Source organism: Nicotiana sylvestris, chromosome 11, assembly GCF_000393655.2.
Source record: "Nicotiana sylvestris chromosome 11, ASM39365v2, whole genome shotgun sequence".
Lineage (NCBI taxonomy): Eukaryota > Viridiplantae > Streptophyta > Magnoliopsida > Solanales > Solanaceae > Nicotiana > Nicotiana sylvestris.
In genome coordinates, this window is record NC_091067.1 from 58,984,536 (window position 1) to 59,006,761 (window position 22,226).

Consider the following 22,226-nt stretch of genomic DNA (forward strand, 5'->3'; position numbering starts at 1 on the left):
ATACAAGGGTCAGGGTGATTCTTCAAGAGTCAGCGGCACCACCGGTTTAGCTGACCGGGAGGTAGAAGAAGACGACACTTTATCTTTTTTAGGGATTGTTTTGGAAGTTTTAGCCATGATTTCAAGCTAAAGAATAAAGATTGTATTGGAATGTGGTATTTTTACAAGAACCAGGCGTTTTTCGGCGCTTAAGAAGGCGGTGGAAACAGGTGATTAGAGAAAGAGATAAAGAAGGAAAAGATGTAATGAAAGGGTAAAGTTCTTTACTCAAAGGAATAGCTTCGTATTTATAGAAGGGCAACGACTGTTCACTGGCGCTAGTGGCCAACCAATACTGGCGTGTATTCAATGTTTTGGGGAAGTAGACCGACGAGACTTTTCAGTCACTTCGAATGTCTGCATCACGAAAATGACATCATCACTAAAGACTTAGGGAAAATGAGGATCAAATCGTTTCTTATCATCTTATTCTAAGAAATGCGGGGACTATCTGTATACAGTCAAAATTGTATGCCTCAGATTTATAGGCTCGAGGGTCCATCCTAGGCCCGAGTCCGGGCGAGGTCGAGATCGAGACCGGCTGACCAGACTTGAGCTCGAATACAGAGAGTGATTCCCCGAGATAGGAGTGCGAACGAATATCGGGGCCAAGTGTGCTAGACCCCAAAATAGTACTGTTATGGATTTGTACCAGAATGAGCTATATTACTGCCACGTCCCCAAAGTCATGACGCAAATACCGAAATAGGATTGTACGATTCCGCACTAGGCGGTTAGACAACTGTACTATTTACCGTGAAAATGGTAATAAAAATTAAATTTGATTTTGTGGTTCTCAAAATACGTGATCTATTTTTATGCTAGTTGTTAGGCAGTGGGTGCTAAGTAAAAGACTATAAAGCAAGATTAAAGCTTAGAGACGATGTGATAATCGAACCGAGCGGCTAGAGCTCAGGGCCTCGAGTTGCCGTATATGAAGACTTGAGGTTAAGTTTGGAGGTCGGCTCAAGGCAACCATGGGAAGACTAACATTTATGAGAGCTTAAATGATAGCTCTTTATGATCAATGATAAGCAATAAATGATGAACAATAAATAGAACGCAATGAATGTAAGCAATAAATGGAAGCAATGAGATCGAGGGAATATGTTAGAGAACAGAGAGAATGTTCTTGTGTTTTTGGTATTGAGCAACAAGTGTGTACAAAATGTCAAGGATCCCCTTTATATATGAGGGGGAATCCCAACATAGTACAAATGCATTGATTACAAAGATTTGTGGCTGGTACAGCCATTTAATGCCTTGATTCGCTTTTTTGACTAGTCCACTAGACTTGGCCAACTATATGTACGCGCCATGGGAACTTCACCTTGATCCACCAAAACTACTAATTTACATTGCCTCGAGGCTGGTCGTTACTTACATGACCTCAAAGTCGATCAACGAGAACACTTGAAGTCGATCACTAAAATTCTTGAGATGCCTTGATTATCGTAAAATTGAACCTTCAATTTCTACCGTATACAGATAGACCCCGCGTTTCCTAGAACAAAGTAATAGGAAACGATTTTGAACTCCTACTCCTTAAGCATCATCATCATGACGTCAGTCCATCAGAGCATTAAATGCCATAACTCAAAAGCTACACAAGGGTCGCTGTCAAATGCGACTATCGAGAAGCCCATGAACCACTATTGGTTCATCCTTTCCGCTGCCCATATGGATTCTATAAATGCATTAGTCGTTTGATAATTCACACTTTTACAACATCTTCAAGTTTTCAAGGCCAAATCCATCCCCCTTCACATTCTTTCTTCTTCCGTTCTTGATTATTTTCCTACTTTCTCAGAAAAGCCTTTCCACCACCATGGCTAGAACCTCTAAAACAGTGCCTCAAAAGAGGATACCGCCTCATCCTCTTGAACATCCAAAGGAAATCGCAAAGTGATACCCACCATAGAACAGTGTACCCTTATCGAGTTCAATACGGCGAAGGTTTTTTCCGTCGATAGACCCTCGTCTACACCGGTCCGATGAGAACATGTGTCACGGTATATTAGCATCGTGACCGATATAGGGAAAGTGAAGGTAGACTGTCAATGGAAGGAGGCAGTGGTGGTTGAGATCCCCCATTCTATTGAGAGCATAACGGACCACAAGGCTGGCTTCCTTTATATACATACATACCCATTCACTTTAAGTCTGATCGATTCTTCAAACCCTTCTTCCCCGGTGATAGATCCGATTATTCTCGACTTCTACGACAAGTACCGAGTGACGCTCGGCCAAATCTATCCATCTTTCTGGAGGATAGTCTACATGCTCCGCCACTTCTCCAACAAGGTCAAGTGCACGACCTTTACCCTTGACCATTTGATTAGATTGCATATCCCTCGATTTTATCGAGGTTTGATTAAGCTTCACCCTTGGTCCAAGAAGCCATTTTTCTCGAGCATTGATAAGGACAAAGATCGAGGGTGGATGAGTAGGTTTTTCCGAGTAGGGACCTTGGACATCATCCCGGTCGAAAGGATGCCATTCCCGAAGGAGTGGAACACATAGCGTATGTACCTCTCCTTCGAACATGCTTTATTGTTACCTTTCTTCCAAAAAATTATCTCCCCTTGGTTTTTGCAGCTACCGTTTGGTATCCTGAAGCGGTTCAGGATCTGTCGGGATGGATTAGGCAATTGGATGCTTCGTTTCCATTTCTCGGGCGGTCTTGGCCCGAACTGGCTAAAACGTGGTAGGTGGCCAAGAATCATGGTAAAATCCTTCTTGCCACCTATATCATATTTTTATATTTTTTCCCCATATCCTCCGGGCTGATAAATTTTGGCCATGATATTTGTGCGGGCCTTGGCGACAGAGTGCAGATGAGACTGCCTCCCAACAGCGAGGTGGAGACTTCGAGCCTGATAAGGTCAAGAAGAGGAAGAAAAAGGCAGCTGCTGATTCTCCTGTGGCAAAGAAACCTAAATCACGCATGCCTCGAGTTGTTGCCAGGACCTCGGCTTCAGCTTCCGGAGCAAGCCCCAGTATTGGGGATAAAGATGATGATGAGGATGAGTACCATTTGGTACAAAGGACGAGGTCGGGCATGGATGTCCCCCAAGTGACCGTGCCGATGGTCATCGAGTCGGGAATAGCTGATTCGACAACTCAAGCTTTGGAGGATCTCGAGGAGGGCGCAGATACGGTCCACAAGCCCCTGGCCGCGCATGACACAGCCCCTTCCGAGAAGACCGTTGTTGCTGGTTCCAAAGGGCCCAGACCCAGAGCTTCTCATGGACGGAGCTTGCCCCTTAGCGATATCGATGCCCTGGGCGGCCTTAATTTGGGTCCTCGATTCTCAGACGGGGAACTCAGGGACGCTCAAGACCCAAAGACTACCAATGTGGAAGGTCATTCCGAGGGGGGAGATGGGCTTGACAACTTTCCTGATGGTATTGATGATGTTAGTGAAGACATTGATCTCGACGCTCCCAACGATATCGAGGAAGCGGAGAAGTTCCAACAGAAGGTGATAGCTTTTTATGTGCACTTTTCTAGATTCAAGTTCCTTTCCTCATTTTTCTGACTCTTCTGTTTTGTTCTAGGCCAAGAAGATGTATGATCATGCCTTCTCTAGTCTCCAAGACGAGCTTTCATGTGGTGAAAAGGAGCTCGAGAATCTCACCTCAGGACTGCAGGAGTCGGAGGCCTCCTCTGCCCGAAAGGAGAAGGAGTTAAGCGAGCTTTGGGCGAATTTGGAGGGAGTGCTCTGAGAAAAGGCTGACCTTGTTGAGCAGGTAACTTGTTATTTGTAAATCCGTTCGTCATTATCATAATTTGATGTTCACTGATTTATCTTTTCCTTTGCAAATTGGGCAGAAGAATGCGAAGATCCTTGAGCTGAGGAGGCGAAACAAGGTCGTGACCTCGGAATTGGCATCGACCCAGGGTCTTCTCTAAAATGCTCGAGAAGAGATTGTTGCGCTATCTGCGGCCAAGTCTGAGGTCGAAGAAAAATCCGCTACTTATCTAAGAGATACCGCCACTGCGAATCAAATAGCCCGAGATATATCGAGGCCGAGCAAAAGCTAACTCGATTGTTGCTCACGCTAGTGCAAAGGTGAGGAGGCAAGCCTTAGAGGAAGCTAGTGCTAAAGGTGCCGATCTCTCAACTGAGATCAAGGAGGCCCGAGAGTCGAAGGGAGAATTGGCGCTCTTAGTCGTTTTGGACGAAGGTCCCGGAGATGGTTCAGAGGGCAGTGACGATGGAGAGTAGGCTTGATTCGCCTTTCCTTCTCTTTTTTCTTTTTGTGTATGTATTCCTGGGGAAACAGGTCATGTAAAAATCCCCCTTGTAAATATATTTTTTGGCAATGCAAGAAAATTTTTCTGCTTCAAGTCTTTGAATTCCTTATATTCCACCGTTCATGCGGAGTTAGCCTTTGAATTTTGATGTTGGCTCTTCGGAGTCCATACTCGGAGTAATCGGGGCCCTCGAGATCGGGCACCATCTCAAGGTTAGGTTGATGACTTCTTTGGAGCCGATGCTTGTAATAGCAGAAATCCTCGGGGTCTCAATATTTCCCGAGCACCACGTGACAACATTATTCATGCGACACGGTAGTGGGACCCCCGTCCCACTAGTACATTTCCAAAAAGCGGTGATGTCATGTTCAGACCTAATTGGTCTTTTGGATAGCCGAACAGTAGCCTCTTGCCTCTATATATGCATTTGCTCATTTCTTAACTGGAGATTCTGCTATTCTGGGTAATAATCCCTCTCATTGAGCTTTTGTTCTTTGTGCTAGCTCTTTCGTCATTTCAACTCACAGTTATTGCCCAAATTTTCATCCTCCTCTTCCTATTTTATCGTAGCCATGGCTGCTACTTCAAAACCCGTTCATTAATGGGAGGAGAGTTCTGCCTCTATTTTGCGTGTGGTTGGTGGTACACTGCTGGTATCCGGTGAGCTGACCTCGAGGTGCTTTATCTCGAGAAGAGACTTTACGTTGGAGAGACCTCTCAATGTTCAAGGGAATCGGGAGCATGCATCGAGGTTCATCTCCTCAATATGGGAGGAACACCTCAAGATGACTAGGAAAGACTGCGGATGGGGAGAAGGAGTAGTACTACAGGTACCTTCCCCGGAGGAGAGCATCATGACCCATGTCGAGGGGTTTTTGCGCGTGTATATCCTTTTACGTTGGGACCCCCTAACAGGGTCGTGCTTGAATTCTATAGGAGGTATCAGGTTACCCTGGCATAGCTCACTCATCCCTTTGGAAGATAGTGCTGATGATAAGGTACTTTGCGGATAAGGTTGGGCTCGAATTCACCCTTAACCATCTCATTATGTTATATCGGTCTCTGCATTACTGGGGCTTGATTACTCTGCGACGTTGATCCACCCAGTCCCCTGCTGTTAATGATGAAAAGGACAAGTACCAAGGGTGGATGAGCCGATTTTTCGAGCACGGATAGTCGATATTATCCCTGAGAGAGTTTTTTCCATTTCTTGAGAAATGGAATTTCACATGTAAGTGGTATACTTGTATTTTTATCACTTTTTTCATAGTGTAGGCGGGCTCCGCAAGATATAAAAGTGAACCAATCATACCCCTATACAACTTCTGATCAACAGATGAACCAGGTTCGTCTATGTCTAATTTAGTGGCAGTTGCAATGGGGGTGTCCATTTCCTTTGATTCATCCATTTTAAAATTTTTGATTAACTCTTTTGCATATTTTTGTTGATGGATCATGGTTCCATTTGGGTTTTTTTGATCTGTAAGCCTAAGAAAAAGTTAAGCTCACCCATTATACTCATTTCAAACTCACTCCCCATTAATTTGGCAAAATCCTTACTTAGTTTGTCAGTGGTTGCCCAAAAAATTATGCCATCAACATATATTTGTACCACAAGAAGATCCTTACCTTTTTCCCTCAAGAATAGAGTACTATCAATTTTACCTCTTTTGTAGCCATGTTAAAGCAAGAATTTGGACAATCATTCATACCATGCTCTAGGAGCCTGCTTGAGTCCATAGAGAGCCTTGTCTAATTTGTACACATATTCAGGACATTCCTTGCTCTCAAACCTTGGAAGTTGTTTAACAAACATTTCTTCCTTTAGGTAGCCATTCAGGAAGGCACTTTTGACATCCATCTGATGAAGAGTGAATTCCATGTGTGTTGTAGAGGCTATGAGGAGTCTTATTCCCTCCAGTCTTGCAACTGGAGCAAAGGTCTCATCATAATCTATACCCTCCTCTTGGTTTTAACCTTGGACCACCAGTCTTGCCTTGTTTCTTGTAACTGTTCCATCTTCATCAAGCTTGTCTGTCCTTGGGTCTTTGGAACTAGATGCAAAACTTGACTTTTCTCTAACTAATTGAGTTCATCCTGCATTGCATTTATTCAATCTGCATCCTGCAAAGCCTCAACAACATTTTTAGATCCAATAAGAGATAGGAAAGCATCAAGGCACACAGATTCTTTAATTGTGATCTAGTTTTAACACCAGAGGTTGGATCAGTAATTATGTTCTCAATGGGATGAGAACTTTGATACTTGTAAGGTTTCACAACCAACTGATTTCTGCTTTATGTTTCTCCTATGTTCTGTTGCTGAGGAATAGGGCCATGAACAGGTTCCTTTAGGGGATTGGTTTCAGTTCCTCCTTAGTCAGTTCCTCCTGTCAGGTTGCCTTGGATGGAAGAACCTATTCCATCTCATGTTCCTTATTTTGGTGCCACTTTAGTTTGAGCTAAGACTTCACTCAAATCTTTTACTAGCCCAATAGCTTCATCTTCATGTTCGTGTCTCTCAGAGAGAATGTTAGTTTCATCAAAAACTATATATACACTTTCTTCTACACATAAGGTTCTTTTATTGAAAACTTTATAAGCTTTGCTATGTAAAGAATATCCCAAGAATACTCCCTCATAACTGCTGGGATCAAACATGCCTAGGGAGTCCTTTCCATTATTGTTCACAAAGCACTTGCATCCAAATGCCCTAAGATGGGATATATTTGGTTTTCTCCCTTTAAGTAACTCATAGCGAGTCTTCTCTACAAGAGGTCTAGTCATGCATCTATTAATGATATAACATGCAGTGTTCACAACCTCTGCCCAGAAGCTATGGGGCAGTTTACTAGAAAGAAGCATAGTCCTAGCCATATCTTCAAGAGTCTTTTTCTTTCTTTCAACTAATCCATTTTGTTGAGGAGTCCTAGGAGCAGAGAAATTATGATCTATACCATGCTCATTACAAAATTTAGCAAACTTAGCATTTTCAAATTCAGTTCCATGATCAGACCTGATTGATACAAGTTGATTACCTAGTTATTTCTGAGTTTTTCTAACAAAGGCAGTAAACATGTCAAATGCTTCATCCTTAGATGTTAAGAATAGTACCTAAGTAAATCTAGAATAATCACCAACAAGTACCATCACATATTTCTTACCACATCTGCTCAATGTTCTCATTGGACCACAGAGATCCATATGAACCAGTTCCAACGTCCTAGTTGTGCTTACCATTTTCTTGCTTTTAAAGGATGATCTTACCTGCTTCTCCCTTGCACAAACCTCACAAACTTTGTCTTCCTTGAACTTGATGTTAGGTAACCCTATCACCAAGTCCTTGGAGACTAATTTGTTGAGTTGATTCAGACTTATATGACCAAGTCTCTTGTACCACAGGAGGGGATCATTGTCCAACACACTCAAGCAAGTGAGTTCATTTTCTGAAAGAGTGGACAAATCTACAATGTAAATATTGCTAACTCTTTTTCCCTGCAAAACAATCTTGTTAGTGGTAAGATTAATCACAAAGCATTTGGTAGAGGTAAATGCTACAAGGTTACCTCTGTCACACAGTTGTGATACACTGATTAGGCTATATTTCAAGCCATCTATCAAGTAGACATTCTCAATGGAGTGTGAGTCTGTCTTACCTACCTTTCCAACCCCAATAATCTCACCTTTCTTCCCATTCCCAAAGGAGACATTACCTCCTTTTAAGTCCTCAAGTGAAAGCAATTGGTTCCTGCTTCTAGTCATATGTCTTAAGTAGCCACTATCTATGTACCATATTTGGCTACTTCCCTTCACTTAGACCTATAAAAAGAAATCAGGGGTTAGTCTTAGGAACCCAAACTAGTTTGGGTCCCTTTCTATAGGCAAAGGGGTAAATTAAATTCCTTTTGGCCCACCTAGGCAACCTATTTTTCTCTTGAACAAAGGTTTTGTTCTTTTGACTAGCATTTTCTTTTGCATTACATTTATTTTTGTAATGACCAGTCTTGCCACAGTGTGTGTAGATTTTGTTTTCAGGAAGAGTAAGGTACTTGCTTTTGGGGTCCCACTTAGGTGTTTGGGCCCCATAGCCAAGTCCTCTCTTGTTGCTACTGTGATGTTCTTTTAGCCAGGATAGTGCATTAGAAGCCTTATTCCATTTGCAAGTTCTGTATAGTTCATGTTTTACCTTCTCTAGATCTTCTTTTAACTCTTATCTGCTCATCTTTCCAGTACAACTCATCCTTCATTTTTCCTAGGTTCTCTTCTAAGGTGAGATGTATGTGATCAGCTTTCTTCTCACCTGTTCCTAATTTCAGTTTTAAATTTTCAGACCTAAGTTCTAGGACACTGGTGTCGAGTTTAAGAACCTGGTTCTTTAACTCAGCATTTTTACCGTCACTCTCATTAGCTCTAGATTCTAGATTTTTGCACTTTGCTTTAAAGATCACACACTCCCTAGACAGCTCTTCCTTCTCATTGTTAATTATCTCAGACTCATCGATGAAGTCTAGCAATAGTTCAGACAACCTTTCTTTAGACAGAAATTTAATCTTGTCTTTGAGATGAAGCACACTTACCTCTTATTCATCATCTAATTCTCTGATGGCCATAAGTGCTTGTTCATCTCCAGCTTCATCTTTTGAATCCTCGTCTGATGTTTCTCCCCAAGCAGCAACCATAGCCTTTGTTGATCCTTCGTTCCTTTTGAGTTGAACCTGTTCCTTCTTCATGTTCCTTCGTTCAGCCCTTTCCTTCTTCCATTCAATTTCCCACTAAGGATAGTTCTTGATCATGTGATCAGTCTTGCCACATTTGTAGTAACCCTCGTTGGTCTGTTTATCAGGAGCCCTTGGTTTGTTGAAGGTTGTACCTCTTGAAGAACCCTTTCCTCTCATTAGATACTTTTTGAAATCCCTTGTGATCATGGCCATTTCATCATCCTCCAGACCTATACCTTCAGCTATTCTGAGAGCTCTGAATAGCAGTGATTTTGCTTTCCCAAGTCACTAGTAAGACCATTGTCAAGATTTTCTCAACCTTGTCTTCTTCAAAGATAATTCTCCCAAGAGATTTAAGTTAATTTGTTAGTGTTGTGAACCTTGTGTATATCTCCTAGATAGTTTCTCCTTTCTTCATAGTGAAATTCTCATATTGAGAATATAGCAGTGTTACTCTTGATCTCTTTACTTGAGGAGTTCCTTCATGAGCCACTTATAAAGTGTCCCATATCTCCTTAGCAGTGGTACAGCTTTGAATCCTGTTGTACTCGTCTGGACCCAGTCCACACACAAGCCATTTCTTGGCCTAGGCATTCTTTTCCCATTTCTTCAAGTCTTCAGCAGTGCAGTCAGCTCTTGTCTTTGGCATGTCCACTCCTTGAGCATTCTTCTTTGTAGTAGCCAGGGGACCATCAGTGACTATGTCCCAAAGTTCATAGTTTTCTCCTATGATGTGATCTCTCATCCTGTTCTTCCACCAAGAATAGTACTGACCATTAAAGAGTGGAGGCCTAGCAGTGGATTGCCCTTCCCAGTTTCCAGGTGGTGCACTCATCTTGATCTTTCCCTAAGGTGTTAAACTCTTCAAGGATAATCCGCTCTGATACCAATTGATATTTTAAACGTCAATACCACACAAGAGGGGGGTGATTTGTGTGGTACCCAATTTGCACTTAATTGAACTATAGAAGGACCTAGTTCTTCTATGTGTTCCAACTACTACTATTTGTGGAATAATAAGTAAACAAAATAAAGAACACAGAGATTTTTACGTGGAAAATACCTAGATCAAAAGGTTAAAAAACCACGACCTACTACTCAGTAGGATTTTCCCAAACTTCCACTAAAATCACTGATTCAAAATAGCATTTACAAAACTCTTTGTAAACCTAAGGATTAACTCTAATCTCGTTGTAGCACACAGCCTCAACTATTGCGAAAACGTCAAGTTAACTCTAACTTGAACACTCTAGGTACCTATTAAAATTGCTTCTATGAAAGCTAAAAGGTACAATGTAAAATCACCTACTACAATTGAACTAGAATAAAAGATAGACGCTTGGAACTGGTTCTTTTATCTTGTTCAAGTAGCTTCAGGATTGCACACTCGAATCACACATAAATTGCTTGCAAAATCTCCTTACTCTTTTGCTCTCAATTTAAGTTTAACGTATGCTTATGTGCATTACCTGTAAAAGAGAACAACACTGATATTTAATGGGTTAGTAATTAGAGATTGACTGGGATTCAACTGCTACTCTTCTATCGTAGAAGAGGTCAAGGTGATCTCAAACTCTAACACTATCTTCTTCCTAAACTGTGTTCTCTTCATGTAGGGAGTCTTTCTCTCCTTATCCAATATGCAACCTTTTCTATCAGATCAGGAGATATTACTTCTTGATAAGTTACATTTATCTCCTTCACGTGTATCTCATATGTACAAGTTGATCATGACTGTGCTTCACAAGATGGACCTGGTCCATGTCTGAGTTCTTTTGTCAATCTTCAAAACTTCACCTATTCTTGGGCCAACACAAAGCTTGAGTCTGAGATTTTGAAGGCAAAGGCTGAGTTGTGGATGCCCGGACCGAGGCTGTAATGGGTCGTACTAAGGCTGACCAGAAAGTGGCGGTCTATTTGAAGGGCGTTGTTGATGCTAGAGCTGAGCTAAGAAGGGCTCTTGGCCGTGAGAATAGTAATAAAGAGTATGTGAGGTGTAAATCTCAAAGGGAGACCCTCGAGGAGATTCATGTCAGGGGCTTCGACCTCTTGAAAGAGATAAAGCAGGCGAAGGCAGAAGAATATGATGCTAAATTCCTTCTGTCTAATGTCGGGGATAGCGATGATGAGGCCGACGGGCCATAGTCCCCAAGGGGAACGTAAATTTCCTTTTCTGTTTTTATATATAGTACTTTCAAAGTATGTTGTAAATGCATCTTGTATTTTCTCGCATATATGTATAAAAGGAAACCTTGCGGTTTTATTTCTCTTGCATTTCTTTTTGCCTTGATTTTATCCAGATGAACTGGTCTTTAAGTTAAAAGTAATCCTTAGATTCATAGCATGGCCCTGAGGCTCACTAGGCTGGCCCGTAGGCTCTTACGCGCTTGGTCGATATGACCTTTTAGTATAAGTCGGCGTTCGAGCTCTTATGCTTGTGCTCTAAGGCATGTTTGGTCAACTTTTTTGGGTTCAGTCTCCGAATCGGGTATCGACTCGAGCTCATTCGACCCTCAAGTTTTTGAATTTCAAGTTGGCCCTTAGGATCTTACGTGTTGGTTCGGTACGACCTTTTGTGTGGGCTGGCGACAGTGGCTCTTACGCTTTGGGTCGATGCGACATTTTATATGAGCTAGCGTCAGTGGCTCTTACGCTTTGGGTCGATGCGACCTTTTATATAGGCTTTATTTTTCCCTCGTTAAGGATTTTTGAAATTGTGCTTGCCTGACTCTTCGACGGTTTGATAAAAACCTCAATTGTGAGTCGTTTATATGGCGATGATCGAGCACCTCGGGAGGTTTGGCTCGGCGGCTGAGTATCTCGAAGCTTGTATTTAGGAGCTGACATGGTCGAAGCTCATTTTCCTATGTCGAGGTAGCCTATTTAGCTAGTTCTTTTCGAAGTATATTTGAGGTAATTGAAGGCCTTTGATTTTATAGTGACGGTGGGGCATCCCCGAGTTGCATTAGTTTGGCTGGTATAGCCTTGTGACCGTAGTCATTGTGTTTGACCGGAGCCTTTCAGTTCCCGAGTGAAGTAGTTTCGGCATCTATATCGAGGGTATGCCTTTTTAGGGGTCTTATAAGTTCGATATATAGCCTTAACTTTAAGATCGGTATTATGCCTTTTATAAGGTCTTACAAGTTTTACATGCCTTTGAGGTCTTATAGTTTTTCATGCCTTTGAGGTCTTACAGTTTTGCATGCCTTTGAGGTCTTACAGTTTTTGATAAGTCGAGGGAGATGGCGATTGACGGCAGTCCCCGAGTCATCGAGGATTTCTCGGCTCGGGATCCATTACTTGTAAACTTGGTATTGCCTCATTGAGGGCTTACGATTTCGGAGTTTCCGACCTGGAGGTCATGTGGCCTTAAGTTTTCGACGCCAGTCCCTGAATGTTCGGGATGTTTTTGGCTTTGGAGCTGTTTTGTGATCTTGTTGGTGTTGCCTCATTGAGGGTTTACAGGTTTGAAGCTCCGACCCAGGGGTCGTATTGTTTCGAGTTGTTGACGCCATTCCCCGAGTATTTGGGGCATTTTTTGTCTTTGGGGCCATTTTTGCAAAAATATCGAGCTTCCTTAAAACGCAAAATGCTTTTGGGAAGTATTCATTGATTACTTGGTACAAGTATACATGTCTTTGTTGTTAAGGGCTCAGTTGTTCTATACGGACACGATTTGTTCGACTGTTTGGCCCGGTACATTATTTTCTTATCGAAACCCCATTTGGCGTATCTTGTCTTCTCCGAGCAGGTGACCTTCCGGGGGATGCCCCCCAATATTCGAAGTTGATTGCAAAAGAAGCCTTGAATACTTTTTGAGTCTTCCTTAGGTAGCATATGGATGTTGCCTTGTTAAAAACCTTGCCAGTAAAACCCTTTTCCGGATAAAAACTCGGTAGAAGGAAAAGAGTGCAACGTGTGCTTTAAAACCGTAAGGTCTTCGAGTTGGACTAGTGCTTCGACTGTCTCGGTCAGACACCTGCATAAAGGTTAGTATGAGGTGTAAATTAAAAGGGAGATGGTTATACCTTTGTGATGATGGCGCTTTGAGCCTTGGTAAGCCTCCAGTATTTGCTTTGAGGACACGATACGGCCCTTTGTTTGTTCATTCGGTTATAGCCGAGAACATGCCTCGTGGCCACTATTTCACTGTTTGTTTATACTTTAGTTCCTTTGATGGTGGAGATATTGGCGTTTTGGGTCATGCCGACCGTATTGATTAGTAGGATGGTTTCCCCTTTCGTTGTTTCGCTCGCCGTGTTAAATCCATTGATGACTCGAGAGGCGGGTATAATTTGGTCAATTATTCTCAACTGATCTATTGCCCTTGACCTGATAATATTGGCTTAGCTACCTGGATCCACAAGCACAGGTTTAATTTGAAATGTATTCACAAGAAAAGAAGTTACCAGTGCGTCGTTATGGGGCTGAGATAGAGCCTCGAGTTCGCTTTTTCCTGGTTAGGGATGTTTTCGTTCTCTTGACCGTGGGTTCCTGCATGACCGACACCTTAAAAGATCGTATGGAGGACATGTTGTGGCTCATTTGCTTCATTCTTTTTGGTCGCCTCTCTTTCCTGGAACTGATTTTTGGCTCAGTCGCTGAGGAATTCCCAAAGGTGACCTTTGCTGAGTAGTCGGGCTACTTCTTCCCGGAGTTGCCGACAATCTTCGGTTCTGTGAACGTGTGTGTTGTGAAATTCACACACTAAGTTATGGTTCCTTTGTGAAGGATCTGACTGTACAGGCCTTGGCCACCTGGTGTCTCTGATTTTACTGATGGCAAACACGATATCTGAAATATCGATGTTGAAACTGTATTCCGACAAGCGGGTGCCTCCATCAGCCCTGCGTGCCTATCGAACCCGGCTCTGCTGACGAGTCCCTGAGGGTTTACCCTTGGTCCATTCTTCGATCATTGCGGGGAATGTTGCATCTCGGGGCGTTTCTTCTATCTTCAGTGTAGGGTTAGTATCTTTTCTTGTTTGGCTTTGGCTCCTTTGCCGAAAGCCTGTTGGGATATACCAAGCCCGAGAGGGCTCTTAGTTGGTCATCCTCGACCCTGATTTTTGATTGATATCGGTTGTGAACGTACGACCAGGTCATAGCGGGGTATTCAACCAGATTCTGCTTCAGTTGCTTCGAAGCCACCGAGCTTTGTTCATTCAGACCTTGAGTGAAGTCCTGTACTGCCCAGTCATCGGATACTTGTTTTAGTTCCATTCATTCCATTTGAAAGCGAGATACGAACTCTCGCAACATCTCATTCGCCATCTGCTTGATCTTGAAGACGTCAGATTTCCTTGTTGCTACTTTGATGGCACCGATATGTGCCTTTATGAAAGAATCTGCCAGTATGGCAAATGAGTCTATAGAGTTAGGAGCTAGGTTGTGATACCACATCATGGCCCCTTTCGAGAGTGTTTCCCCGAACTTCTTTAGCAGGACGGACTCGATCTTGTCGTCCTTTAGGTCGTTGCCCTTCACTGCGCAAGTGTAGGCAGTGACGTGCTCGTTTGGGTCCGAGGTTCTGTTATACTTCGGAAGCTCGAGCATTCTGAACTTCTATGGAATGGGTTTTGGGGCCACTTCCTGCGGAAAAGGATTTTGCACGAGCTTCTTCGAGTCTACCCCTTTTAGAATCGGGGGTGCGCCCGGAATTTGATCGACCTTGGAATTGTAGGTCTCTACCTTCTTGTCGTTGGCTTCTATCTTCTTCTCGCCCGACTTGATCCTCTTTGTGAGTTCCTCGAGCATCTTTACGATGGCGGGGTCGGCTGCCGACCCGTTGTTGCTTGATCTCTCTGGTACTTGCTCGGCTGGGGGGGCATCCCCGGTGCTACCGTGCTGGGAGTTTTCTGGTGACTTTGCAGCTGAGTAATCGCCAGCTATTGTGCCTGTAACATTTCAAAAATAACGTGAAGGCTAACCTCCCGTTCTTTCCTAGTTGGGGTTTTCTGAGCTTCTTGTTGGTCTCCTTGGTGCATGCTCCTGTTAGTGTGGGAGCTTATATCGACGTGTTGGGCATTGCGTGAGACCGCGTCCACGGGAATTGGTTCTGGTGCGTTCTCAGGGTTTTGTGGTGGTACACCAACACCTGGAACATCCACACCATTCTCTCCATGGTTCTCAAGATTGTTGTTTACTGAGTCAGACATTTTGACTTGAAATCAAAGATCTTGGGTAAGAAAAAGTGTGAAATATAACTTGCGTTATGTAGGAAAACCAGCAAGAAAATAATCACTATTATTTTTAGCCCCACGGTGGGCACCAAACTATTTACCGTGAAAATGGTAATAACAATTAAATTTGATTTTGTGGTTCTAAAAATACGTGATCTATTTTTATGCTAGTTGTTAGGCAATGGGTGCTAAGTAAATGACTAGAAATCAAGATTAAATCTTAGAGACGATGTGATAATCGAACCGAGCGGCTGGAGGTCGGGGCCTTGAGCTGCCGTATATGAGGCCTCGAGGTTGAGTCTAGAGGCCGGCTCAAGGCAACCGTGGGAAGACTAACAGTTATGAGAGCTAAAATGATAGCTCCTTATGATCAATGATAAGTAATAAATGATGAACAATAAATAGAACACAATGAATGTAAGCAATAAATGGAAGCAATGAGATCGAGGGAACATGTTAGAGGGCAGCGAGAATGTTCTTATGTATTTAGTATTGAGCAAAAGGTGTCTACAAAATGACAAGGATCCCTTTTATATATGAGGGGGAATTCCAACATAGTACAAATGCATTGATTACAAAGATATGGGGTTGGTACAGCTATTTAATGCCTTGATTCGCTTTTTTGACTAGTCCACTAGACTTGGCCAGCTATATGTACGCGCCTTGGGTACTTCACTTTGATCCACCAAGACCACTAATTTACATTGCCTCGAGGTCGGTCGTTACTTACACTACCTCGATGTCGATCACTGAGAACCCTCGAAGTTGATCACTAAAAATCCTCGTGATGCCTTGATGATCGTAAAATCGAACCGCCGATTTCTACCGTATACATGTACCAAGAAAATTCCTTATTGTAAATAGAAATATACCTTATTTAGAGGTTCCCCTATTATATATAGGGACATCAATCATTTCTAACATCATCTAATCATTGAGAAAAGAATATATATACTCTCTCCCTTTTGCCTACTGCCATCAGAATTGTCCTTAGCTTTACTGCTCTTACTTTACTTTTCTTACTTAATTGTTCTTATTGCTCTATGCCCATCTCGAGGTCACTAAGCTCGAAGCCACCGCTGTTAAGTAACATTGGTTTGATTCGCTTGTCTCTTTTATTTCTACTTCATATTTCTTGATTATTAATTGGTATTGAACTAAATCACATATCTTTAAAATCACAAATCAAATTTAATTGTTACTCGTATTTTCGAGGTAAATACACTGAAAGAATTAATAAACTAGTGCTTAGAAGTGGATCATTGAAGTGAATGAAGAGAGAGTAGAGGGGAAATGAGAATTTATAAGAAAAGGGAAAAGGGAAAAGAGAATGAGGCCCAGTTGACTTAGGGAGTCAGCTCTGGAGTGAGAGAACAATACGCGTTGAGATGGTCCAAAAAGGCAAACAAAACTAAGTAGTTTCGTTTCAATTTATATGAACTTATTTGATTAGGTACAGAGTTTAAGAAAAGATAGAGACTTTTGAACTTATGGTGTAAAATGAGGCACATATATTTTGTGTGGCTATAAATCATTGCATAAAGGTAAATTATTTCTAAATAAGAAAAAAGATCATTCTTTTTGGCATAGACTAAAAAGGAAATTGATTCTGATAAATTGAAACAGAGGGAGTATTTGTTTTTAAGTGTTTACTGGTGGCCCAACTAATAAAAAAATACTTGGCCAACTAGAGCATTTGTAAAGCTTTAGTTGAAAAAAGTCCTTCCTCCAACCTTTTTTCTGTGTGTTTGCTGAACTCAATCAAAATTTGTTATAGTACTCAGCTGAGTTAAATTTGGATCAATCAAATTAAGCTTTATTACACACCAAATTGAACCAAGTGAAAAGGAGTTATGCAACCGAGTCCTAGTCGAGTTTGAGTTAGCTTAGCTCTTCTATTTTTCTTTCTAATGCAGAATTCAGAAATTCGGCAAAAACCGTCCGTACATTATCGATCAAGTCGGTTGGAAAACTCAAAAATTATATTTTTCTTTAGAAAAATAAATAAATCGATCGATAGCACTAAAAGCAAGAACAATAATTTCTGACATAATTTTCAAAAAATTGACCGATATCAGATGGTAAGTTAGTCAAACTTTGACCAAAGATGGTCAAACTTGAGTTTTGCAATGAAATTTAACAATAAACCATCCAATTTTGGCCGGTTACTAAAATCTGAAAAACAATTAAGGTAATTGTTCGCTTTCAGTCGATTAACAAGTCAATCCTTTGGACAAAAAGGTCGGTTCTTTTTTTATATATATACATTAGTATTTATTAATTCTTAGTTTACCGATCGATATTGGTTGGAAATTTAATTAATTTAATGTTGAGTAAACCGACCGATTTTAGTCGGTTTATCGGTCAAACATGGTTAAAAACTCATATTACATTGAAATTTACATTCTACTTAATATAATTTATATTCTAAATAAAAATATAGCACTCTTATTTTGTAATACTAATTTTAAAAGTACTTAAAAACCTTCATCTTTAAATAATGCAAATAATTTGTTAGTGTTTAGGCGTCTTAGAGACAGACACTCAATCGCGTAGACATTTGATCTCAAGATTTACTAATGAACTCAATAATCCGAATCATCTAGTCACTTAAACTCAAGAATGAGTCATAGTCTAAATCAAAATAAAGTGATTGGATATGTTATCCTATGTTCGAGTAGAATTGTTTTGACAAGATCCACTCAAGTTCTCAAACAGACTACTGACCAAGTGAGAATAAGACATGCATGTGCGTCATACGAGAACGTAAAATTCTATAAGTGGAAGAAAATGATATGCAATAAGAGTTTACTCAAACTTGCTACTCTTTAGCGGTTATATTGATCGATGGAAGTAATAGAATATTTCAAAATATTGTTGTTGGTGAATACTGTTCAAGATTCTAGATTTCATGATATGGTTGTGTATGCTTTTGTGATGCAATCCTTGTTTGAACCCGATGAAAGTGTTGAACAAGATCCAAATGAAGAAGCAAAGCGTTTTTATAAACAATTAGAGGTTGTTAGTCGCCTACTAAGTGTAGAGAGTACGCACTTTGAGTTTTCTGTTGCAGTTAGATTACTAAGTATAAAATCACTAGAATATTTCTCAAGCGGCACATGAACTCTTTTATTGGCCTTATAAGTGAACTAGTTGAACCAAATATTAACTTACATGTTGGTCTCTACAAGGAAAAACGATTGATTTCTAAGTTAGGACTATCGCCTGAGAATTGAATGTTGTGAAGATGGTTGCATATTATACTATAAAGATGATGTAGAGTTAGAAAGTTGTAAATTTTTTGAGTAGATTTTTAGTTAGAAGAAGCATTTTGATAGGACGTATTGGGATTTTGCAAGTGAATCAAGGAACATTCGGTTAGGTTTGTGTACCGATGGATTCACATTGTTTCCTGTCTTTGCGACACCTTACACTTCGTAATCTTCCCCCTAAGATGTGTATGGCAAGTCCATATATATTTTTAAATTGTATTATACCCGGTCTCCATAATCTAAAATTTTGGTTGATGTATATTTCAATCTTTGATCGATGATCTAAAATAGTTGTGGTATGATGGTGTAGAAATATATGACATATCAACTAAGCAAAATTTTAACTTGTGTACTTCTTTAGTATGGACTATTAATGATTTTTCTATATATGAAATATTGTCTGGGTGGATGACGGTTGGAAAGTTAGTCTGCCCTTACTGTATGAAAAATAGTAAAGCGTTCACTTTAAAATATGGTCGCAAGCAATAATGGTTTAATTGTCACCGCCGGTTCTTGCTAGAGGATCATGACTTCTGTTACATGAAGAATGCATTCAGAAAGAATAAAGTTAGAATATAATTTTCCATCTCCAATATTATTAGGTGAGGCAATCTGGAAGAGGGTTCAGAACTTCATTAAGGTTACTGATAATAGGCTATATAGTTGTTATGTACACCATAATTGCCCATGCTTTGTGGTTGTTTTATAATGTAAGTTGCCAATAAAATGCTTTAATTAATGCTATTTGGTTTCGCAGGGAATATAAGATGTGAGGAAGCAACATGAAGTGTTTAGAGGCAATAACGTGAAGAAAACACCCACTCAAGAAGTACCCAAACACAAAAAGAGCAAAAAGAGAAGTAACGCGGAGAACAAAAGGCCCAGCATACTCACCGCAGTTGCCGCCACGATTGGAGTCAGTGTCCTCCGCGGTCAGCGCCGCAGTCGTGCCGCGGCCGTGGTAGCATGTTCACAGTCCAGAAATTTAAGGGGCCAAAGTGTCAATTCGGGAAAGATTTTATAAAACCCTTATAAGATGTAGGAAACTCGCCCAAGAAAGGGGGATTATTATTTTTGTGAGAGTACCTTTGCAAGAAGAAGAAGTGTGAGAGATCACCCAAAAACATCATAGTTCTTATTCTCTTCTATCTTTCTTGCAATTTTCCATTATGAATATTTTCATAGTTTATTCTTACGTTGTCATGAGTAGCTAAATACTTTAATCTAAGGTTTTGGTGAAACCCGTTGGGGATGACTTGGTTGTGATAGTAATATAGTTTGAATTGGTTGTTAATCTCTATTTGTTCATCTACGTTTTGATTGTGGTTAGTTGAAGGGCCATCAATTATCCGTTCCTATTTATTATGTATCTTCTTGAGAGAGAGTGCATATTTAGGTAGTTTTTGAACAATATCACTCCCGGAGTATAGACGAGAGTCATAACCGAGGGTTTAGAGGTTGGATTACAGATAACGATACCTCGGGTGCAATATAAAAGAATGTTAATGTGAATCTAGCTAGCGTAACTTGAGAGAGTGTGTCTAGTAAATGATCATAATTACTCGAGAGAGATTTATGATAACTCGAGAGTTCTTGATTGATAGAGCCAACTAAGGCATGGCTATAAGAACATACAACCAAGGAAAACACCAACGGGGGAAACCATTACCTTAGACCTTATTCCAACTATTTACACATCAAGCATAGTTAATTTTCAGCTGTTAATTATTTTCAATTTTTAGTTGTTAGAAATATCATCAATCGTGAATTATAAAGTTTGGGGGAATTGATTATGTGAATTTAGTAAATCCGACAAAAGTAATTGATAGGTTAATTCTCTGTGGTTCGACTCTGGGCAAAAATTACTTATATTATATTTGCTACGTCCGTGTGTGTCCTTATATAAGGCATAGTTTGGCGTTGTCAAATTTTGGCACCGTTACCGGGGAATTAACGGTTTTATCAATTACAATTGAGAGAAGTACAAAATAAAATTCTAAGTGTAGTCAGTTTTCTCTATACATAATCTTTTCATTAAAATTTTAACGTTTGAACTCTTGTGGAAACCAGGTGTATGCCTAGAAGTTCTTCGAGACTGGAGAACTGCTAGAAGGACTCTCAGACCCTGAGAAAACATTCAGGGCATTGAACCGTGCCAACAAAAGACTTCAACAATCTCAACAATCACACCAACTCGAATTTGACATGGGTGACGTAGATAACGTTAATGGAAACGTCAGGAATGAGCCAGCTGACTTAAATGTCAGAGGGGTGGCACCTCTTATGCCCGAAGCTGCACTTTATGACTGGTCACAGCCCACAGCTGATAATCTGGCCACTACCATAGCTGTGCCCGCAATTCAAGCGGAGACATTCCAGATCACCAACAACATGTTGCATCTGCTGCAAAATAAGGGACTGTTCTCCGGTTCACACATTGAAGACCCACAACAACACTTGAAAAATTTTCTGTCAATTTGTATGACCCAAAGGCAGCCAAATGCGACTCCGGAAGCTATCAAGCTGCTACTGTTTTCATTCTCGGTAACCGGGGAAGCTCAGACTTGGCTAAATTCGCTCCCTATCTACTCTATTACCACATGGGAGGAATTAGTCAAGCAGTTCCTGAACAAGTTCTATCCGCCTAACAAGACTGCAAAACAGATTGATGACATATTGCAGTATAGGCAGCAGCCTACTGAGTCCTTGCAAGAAACTTGGGAAAGATTTAAAGGGATGTTAGTGAAGTGCCCTCACCATGGAATTCCAGACCAGATGCTCGGCCAGAGATTCTACCTGGGGCTAGCTGACAATTTGAAAGCAAATGTGGATGCTTCAGCTGGAGGTGAATTTTAAGTAAAACATTCACTGAGTGCAAAATCCTTCTTGATAAGATGTCACAAAATTCGGGGTGGATGACCAGAGGTACAACACTGGCACCCATAGTGCATTCAGTTCCTCTTGACCCAAATAATTCGCATGCAGAGAACATGGCCACACTCATGACCTAGATGAGCATATTGACAAAGAAGATTGATGAGATGGGTACAAAACAGGTGCACATTGTTGATACAACAAATGGGGTACTGTGTACACCTTGTATTAATCAGTCTTATGTGTGTTCATGGAGCGGAGAAGGTGAAAATCAAGGGACAAGGGAAGATATGAATTATGTCACCAACTATGGGGGTCAGAGGCAAGGAGCACAGCAGTGGAGACCGCAGTAAAATCAGCAGTACAGGCCTAATATGCAGCAACCTGGGGGTATGCACCCTCAAAACCAATTGGTGCCAGTACCATATCAAAAACCACAGGGCTATCCACAGCAAAATCAGCAACAATTGACGTACCAACCACCCCCTCAGCAGCAAGATAACAATGGTGGAAATCAGGGGTATGCTTCAGCAACTCATTGGGACAAATAATAAAGTGCAGGAAAAATTGGCAGTGCATGATTCAGCCATAAAGAATATTGAAACGTAGTTGGGTCAGCTGTCCATGGCTTTGAACAACCGTCCTCAGGGAACTTTGCCTGCAGACACAAACATAAACCCCAAGGACCAAAACCCGAATCAGTTGATGGCAGTAAGTCTCCGGAATGGGAGAGATTTAGACAGAGAGCAGGAAATTGCACAAGCCAGCAAGGATACTACACCATCCACTCCAGTTCAATTAGAGGTAGAGGAACCAACAGAACTTACTGAAGTGGTGGTTGAGCAGAGTCAGGAGGAAAAAGGCAAAGAAAAGATGAATGAGC